The following is a 7554-nucleotide window of genomic DNA, read 5'->3' as shown; positions in this document are numbered from 1 at the left end:
TATATTTACCTTTGCATTTGGATCTGTTTTCTTCTGTCAATGAAGTTCCTTTTCTTTGTTGATCTGGACATCGTGTTGTCTTATGCACTTTATCTTAACCTTAACTGTGAGAGAAGCAGACAGGAGTTTTCTAGAAGTCGTATTATCACTGTGATCAGTTGTCTCTTCCATTGTCACAGACTGAAACTGAGTGGGCATTTTCTCTTAGGTAGGGACTTCTGTATATATATATATATATATATATATATATATATATATATAATTTTGTGATGTATATTTGATTTAATTTAGTTGTTTGTTTGTTTTAAATGTATTTTGTTTATTCCATTACATGCTATTGTGATGTAACTTTTATTTACTGGAATAGAGTTCAGTTCTGACTGATTTTTTCTTTCTTTCTCAAAGTAAACAACTAATAATAGAAACTTTGTATCTAATGCTGACCTAGTTTCTGACCTTGGTTCAGAACCAGTAAGAGTTGTAGTAAACAACTATTTTGTTTATTCTTTCTCAGAGTAAGATTCACAAAGTGGAATCAAGGCCATACTTGGAGTATGTAAAAAAATAACATGTAGCAATTGTTATAAATTATGGTTTGTCCAGAGGATTGACCCACATCTGTGCATATGTTTTCCATTGTAGTCAGATTTATTACTGATGTTTTGAGAAAGAATAGTCATTATTGCCTTAACACTTGAGAAGTTACAGTGTTTAATATTGTGACCAGTTTTGGGCTAATTATTTTGTTTTCTTCAATTTATTTGAATTTCAAGTATGTTTTCCCTGGAAATACTAGTACTCTAAATTAATTCTTGGACAAAGACAATATCAAAATTTACACAGAATTCAAAAACTGGAATATTATTGTCTCTGATTCAACAAAGAACTGTTGACACAGTATGACGCTGACCATATCATATGCCATCGCCTTCCATTTTGGATTTCATCAGGATTGAAATCAGTTTCTTTATGACCTCTTATTACTAGGACTTCTTTTTTTTTCATTCTTGAATTACTTTTGGATTTGACTCGTAAAACCATAAGTTCTTTTTCACAGTTTTACCTTGTTTTTCTTGGCAAATAAATTATTTGTTAAATTTTGCAAAGCTTGTTGTCTTCACTTTTTTCTTGTTACTTTTGTAAGAGCCTAAACACTTAACACACACACACACACACATATATATGTCATGGCTGTTTAGCATCTTGACCAGGTATTCCTGAAGAACAAAAAAATTGATTAGAAGCTCTACCTGCAGATGAAAAATTGTGAGTTAAGGGGTTTGTTATGATTGATATCTTATGTCAGAAATTCAAAAACATACCATGCTTGCAAATTATTGATAGTGTATACCAGCAGTGGCCGAAATGTTGTACCCATAAGAAAAAGTCACACATTTGTCCAGGAAAGAAACGATGTTGATTTGTGATTGAGTTGGATCACTATTTCATCCCTGTCAAAACTGTAGCATGATTACAAGGGAACGTAGAAAGGTATTTCTTCACTCCTATAGTCTTTCTGATTTTGCTGAGTGGATTTTAGATGCCATGGTTGACACCTGGAACAAGATCTCTCATTACAGCCCCTGACATTCATGTGCTACAGTCATTGTTCACAATGTCAGGATATGACAAGCAGTCTTTTTAATCATCGTTCAAAGCAAGGAATAAAATATCTACAAGTAACCACAAATAGAGTCAAAATCATATACAAGAAAGTGGGAAATGTACCGTTTCAATATTGGGTTATTTATATATAACTTTGAGAAAAATTACTAAAATATTATGGATGGCAGATATGACTAAAGGTTATTCTCTTGTTTTCTAATACTTTTTTGATTAGCAGAAAATCAACACATCATCCTCCTGTATGTGCTTGAAGTCGATTGCAGTATCCATGACTCCAGTGCAGGCTACATGAGAGCAACTGGAGCAAATTATTCCAAGCACAATCTATAGCTTTGATAACTTTGGGTTTGATATATGTGTTTCACATCAACTTTTATGCTAATTTTAACACTGCAAGAACTACGGATTGTCGGGGCGTGCTGTTATGTGGCAAGTCTTGAAGGACAGGACAGGCTGAAGTTACGTCGATTAATAGACTTGCGTAAGCATGATGCCGATTTTTAGCAATTCCACGCTAGTGTAGTAGCAACTAAGTACAACATCTTCCACGGCGTTTACCACCTTTATCTCCTGGTCGCGTGCTATAATTTGAATTTCCGCTTTTCCAGCACCTGCGCTTCCAGATTGCGAAGTTGGTCATAGCAGTCGATAATGCAAGGTGATTGTCCCTGCCATTCCAGCAGGACAGCAGAAGGATGCAATTTTTTTTACGTGTCTGGCAGTATCGTTATAGCGGCAGTGGGGCCGCCCACGTTTGATATAGCGGAAGTGTTATGCCCTATCAGCAGCAGAGGGGGCGAATCGGACATTTTGTCCAATCGTTATTTTGCTTAATTATTACTTTCTGCACTCAACGATCTAGTGTCGTCAGCGCCTGGTAAAAAAAAAAACGACGACGTCGTTGGGGGATCGTCCAAACGTCATTTGGTTTAATTAACACCTTCTGCGCGTCGATCCCCAGCGTCGTCAGCGTCCGGTAAGCACATCGACGACCGCGTCGATGTCATCGCCCCCTCTGCTGCTATGATCTTACAAACAGAGTGATCACTAACTCCTCCTCTTGCAGATCAATTAGGTTATTTGACTGATCGGTAATTCTAAAATTAATTCTCGTTAAAAACCGATCATGGCATCGCATATAGACCGGATTAATCGGACTCTCAACGATTAAAAATCCCGGAGGGGCTGTTGGTGAAAATGAATAAAGGATATATCCCTGTTGAGCCTGATTTGATTGCTTGGTATCCACCTGGTAACTTCCTTCGATAGCATCACACACTAAATTAATCGCTATCACCGATGCAATATTTACGTTGTATGGAGCAATATGCCTACCACCATCTCCGTTATCGTGTCTGAGGATAGTTGATGGGGGGGTGTCCGCGGGTGGATTCTTAGGCCATCCTAGTATGGTTCTTATTGAACTGTTATAAATATCAACCATATACCCCGGTGTGCTTATTTCAATCGTCGACGATAATGTCGGTTCATGAACCGTAATAGCGATTTTTGATTCCTTTCCTGTGATCGATTTTATCCTGCGTTGAAATTCCTTATTGATTTGTTCTATTTGGTATGACCCAGTTGGTATTGTAACCTCATTCCAGTCTGGGGTCCCATCGGGCTTATTTGTCCATGCAAAAACCAGCGAGTTATTAGGTTGTTGTCCGTTAAATGCGTCCGCTCGGATATTAGGCCAACTGTGATATACTCGCAATTTTGCCAGTGCTATTTCCTTCACTGGAACCGGCGACGGGAAGTTCACACTGAATTCTGGCTTCGTTGACGTTATTGATATCATATTTGTTTGTACCGGAGTGGTGTTCTCCGCGATCCGCTGAAGTAATTGAAACCCTTCGGGGTTCAGCGACATTATTATTATTTGTTGTCTTTAGTGTCTAATTTCAACAACCAGGTGGTTCCGGCTTCCAGTTGAAAATCCTCGATTTTTGACATCGCGGAGCTATATAACTGGACCATCGTGGAGAATTCAACATCGGATACGAACAAATTATCAATCGATAACGAGATCAACCCGGATAATTTCGAGTATGCGTCGGATACTATTTGATGTTTTACTGTATACTCGTTGAGTTTTTTCTGAAAACACGATGATATCTTCCTAGTGATTGCGTTGGCGACTCCAGCAATTGTTGTCATCGCGGAGACGGCGATTGGAACAGCGATCGGGGCTATCGTGGTCACCGTGGATAAAATAACACCGGTACCGGCTACTATACCCGACACCGAGTACACGACCGCGTCGATGGTGGTTATTTTTCTGCGGTATTTTTTTATTTTTACGCGGTATTGTTCGGAAAGCGTTTTCAAATTCGCGGAGAATTCTTTTGCGGTATCGAATCGATATTGATGTGACGTCGGTGATACCTCTGATTCAATTACCCTGGTGGTCATTTTTATTTTAAAAGAGCTAGTGTTTTTAATTACTTAGATTCGCTACAAATTCCACATACCATGTAATGTTTGCCCCGGCTAGATTTCTATCAACGGCATAAATTGTGAACGGTTCAGTTGCGTCCTTGTCTATAATTGTTGATATTGTATTGTTAAACCCGGATGAACTCGACGATAATATATTAAACTGCATCATTGAAACCAGTGTCAATCGATAAATGCCCTTAACAGTTGCGGTGATATTTACTGTATTCTGTGTAGGAGTCCAAGCGAATGATCCATGCCGAATCGTGTATACTGTGTTGACGGTGTTCTCGTGAGGGATTTTTATTTTTTCGAGTTGCTTTGTCATTTTAGGTAGTCTGTCTTTAATCGCCGCAACATCAGTTTTAATCGTTCCTATTTCCTGTATATGCGTGTCCACATCTTTTTTGTTCGCTGCAACCCTAGTAATGAGTGTATTTATTTCCTGTATATGCGTGTCTATACTTTTTTTGTTCGCTATAACATTAATTTTGAGTATTTCTATTTCCCCTTCATGCACGTCTATACTTTTTTTGCTCGCTATAGCATTAACGTTGATTGTTTCTATTCTCTGTCCATGCGCGTCCACATTATTTATGATCGTTGTAACATTAGTAATGAGTGTATTTATTTCCCGTTCATGCACGTCTATACTCCTTTTGTTCGTTGCAACATTAGTGTTGATTGTTTTTATTTCCTGTCCATACGCAGTGATATCATTTATAGTTATTGTAATCTCATCCGGTTTGACATTTTTTTTACCAAAGAATTTATCAACGGCGTTATCGATCCTGTTAACATTTTTTCGTAACGAGGTAAATTGGCCCGACAGCGTCGTAAACTCCAAAATAGTATTTTTTATTGTTGCAAGATTCGGTTCGGTTACCGTCGGGGTTCCAAAAAAACTAGCGGTAGTGAGTTGTATATCGGTCACCGATCTATCTAACCTTGTAAAACCGTCTTGGACTAATGTTACCCTATCCGTCACCGTCGACAGATGTTCACCCGGTTTGAGTCGTCCGTCGACGGTATACAACGCGATAGTGCCCTCGCCGGCATCACGCTGTCGTGTTAAAACATCATTCAGTGACACATTACCGGATTTCAATTTACCCTGGCGGTCTTGAAATACAACTATTTCGCCCGGGTCAACACTTGTTAGATTCAACATATCAGCGATTTCATCCTCAATTAGTTTTTTTATGTCGGCGGCGGTCGTTTCCGTGGATTCTTTCAGCGCCGAAACCGGTCGCCCCCAGATATCAATCATTATTATTGTAAATGTTATTCTCTAAAATCCGTTGAGCTTCTACGACCCCACTAGTGTATTCGTTTACAACCACATGAGGTGGTTTTCGCGATGATGAAATCGCCGCAAGTACGTTCAATACCTCACGGCCACATATCGGTGGGTCACTTAATCGCTGTGTTGGCAGCGTGGAATAAAAAACCCGGGCTGAACACGCCCGGATATACCGCATGAACTCTTTCGGCGGGGCTAACCCGTATGAATCAAAATAGACGATCGCACGCGGATCAATCGCGTATGCAACCCAATGAGTTCCCGCTCCGGAGGACCCATCGAGGTTAATTATACCGGTTTCAATATTCCTTGGTACCGCCGGTAATTGATCCCTCATAAAAACACCTCTGAAGTTTTTTATCGCTAGCGCGTTTGCGGCGTCTATTAAATCAAAATTAGACATTGGAGTCATAGACTCAGGAGTCATAGACTCCCGAGTCAATAAACGGTTCCCGGTAGTCTTAGACCCTTTCCCGAGTACCATGAATACGGGGTTCCCGGTAGTCTTAGACCCTTTCCGGCCACGGGTCGTTTTTTTTTGTAGCCTTTCCCGGTTGCCTTCTTCAATGCCATTCCCGCCGCGGTACCAACGGCTCCTAACGCCGCCGCCTTAGCCACTGCTGGTGCGGCCGCGGCAATCAACGCTGGAATCGCAGCTAACAGCGGAAATATCCCACCGGTCTTTTCCATGTTTTTAATTGCTGCGGCTGAAAAATCTATTTGAACACCCTTTTTATTCTTCATCGCATCATTGAAATGTTTTATTTGACGCGCCGTCAACGATATCTTATGATTACCACCCGCCATCTGTGACGGCTTCAGCGTTATTGTGGTCCCGCATTGTTTAGCCGACTTTGATCGTAATTTCTTGACTTGACCATCAGTCAACTCTACACTGACGACACTATACGACATTTTATTGTAAACGCGTTTTGTGCTTTCAATTACATGTTTTCCACTGGCGCATCAACGATTCTCATTCGTCCACCAACACCTTCTAGCAGCATTGATTTATCGCTGAGAATGACAGCAACCGCTCTATAATTAACACCACCCGGGGCTATACGAGCTCTGAAGTGTATATCAACGACGGATTGTCTCGTTAAATCAAGATGTTCAAGCGAAAAATAATAAATCGGATACAGGTTTTTAAAATCAAGTTGTGATATTTGCAAACCAGTGTCGACGTTTTGATCACGACCCATATACGACAGCAATCGATGATACACACGTGCGATATGGTTGTCGCCGTAATTAAGCTGTATATCCTCGGATGGTTCCTGTTGTCCGTTTATTCTCAGCGAAACATCCCTGACTCCTAATTGATCAAATATCATATGGCTGTGTTCTTGACTACCCAATCGATTCCTATTCTGCAGCGCTATGAATATATGACGCGGGGCTGAAACACCCTGTTTTGATGCCAGGTGCCATGTAAACGTATCGGCGACGTTATCCTCTTTAGCATCAGTTGTTACCGCTAGCCAACTCAACAGCGATTTCCCTCCCTGTTCCATAAATGCTAACAATCGTGCTTCCGTGGTAACTGATGGAGTCAGCACCGGCATCCACAATGCCATTTTAGTTAAAACAACCTTACCGGCAGCGACGTCAGCAGCATGCCATATTGCATTGTTATCATCGCCCCTTCGCGTCAGGGCAATTGTATGCTTAGCCCCATAGATAACTTTTCTGACATTTCTGCAGAATCCAAATATATGATGGAGTGGAATCGCGCATGAAAACTTTCGGCGTGGTCCTTGCAACATTCCTACTCGTGCTGCGAATCCTAGATTGTAATTATCGTTAAGACTTTTTATAACAGTGAAATTAGCGCCTGGTTTTGCTCTGCGATCTGGATTGGTTGCTTCATCCTGGTCAATTGTGGTATTTTCTTTTATTAGCACGTTAACGTACTGAAAATGGTCAGCGTTATTAGTGGTGTCCTTTGCGAACATTATAGATGGGCCCGCCGATCTTGTATAATCATCCGAGTATCTCGCCAACCCAATTATCGTCGTTGCAACATCAACCTCGCGTTCTATTGATTCAATTTCTCGCCCGTCAATAAGATATCTAGCGCTCTCAAATAACGCCATGATACCGTTGTTGACGAAGCCAACTCGAACACGATGGTCATCTGCGTATGGTGCATTATCGGCGGCATTTGTCACGAGTTCTCCCTC

Source organism: Sinohyriopsis cumingii, chromosome 18 (assembly GCF_028554795.1).
Source record: "Sinohyriopsis cumingii isolate HCF-2022 chromosome 18, ASM2855479v2, whole genome shotgun sequence".
In the NCBI taxonomy this organism is placed as follows: domain Eukaryota; kingdom Metazoa; phylum Mollusca; class Bivalvia; order Unionida; family Unionidae; genus Sinohyriopsis; species Sinohyriopsis cumingii.
Note: the sequence above shows the minus strand (reverse complement) of the source record.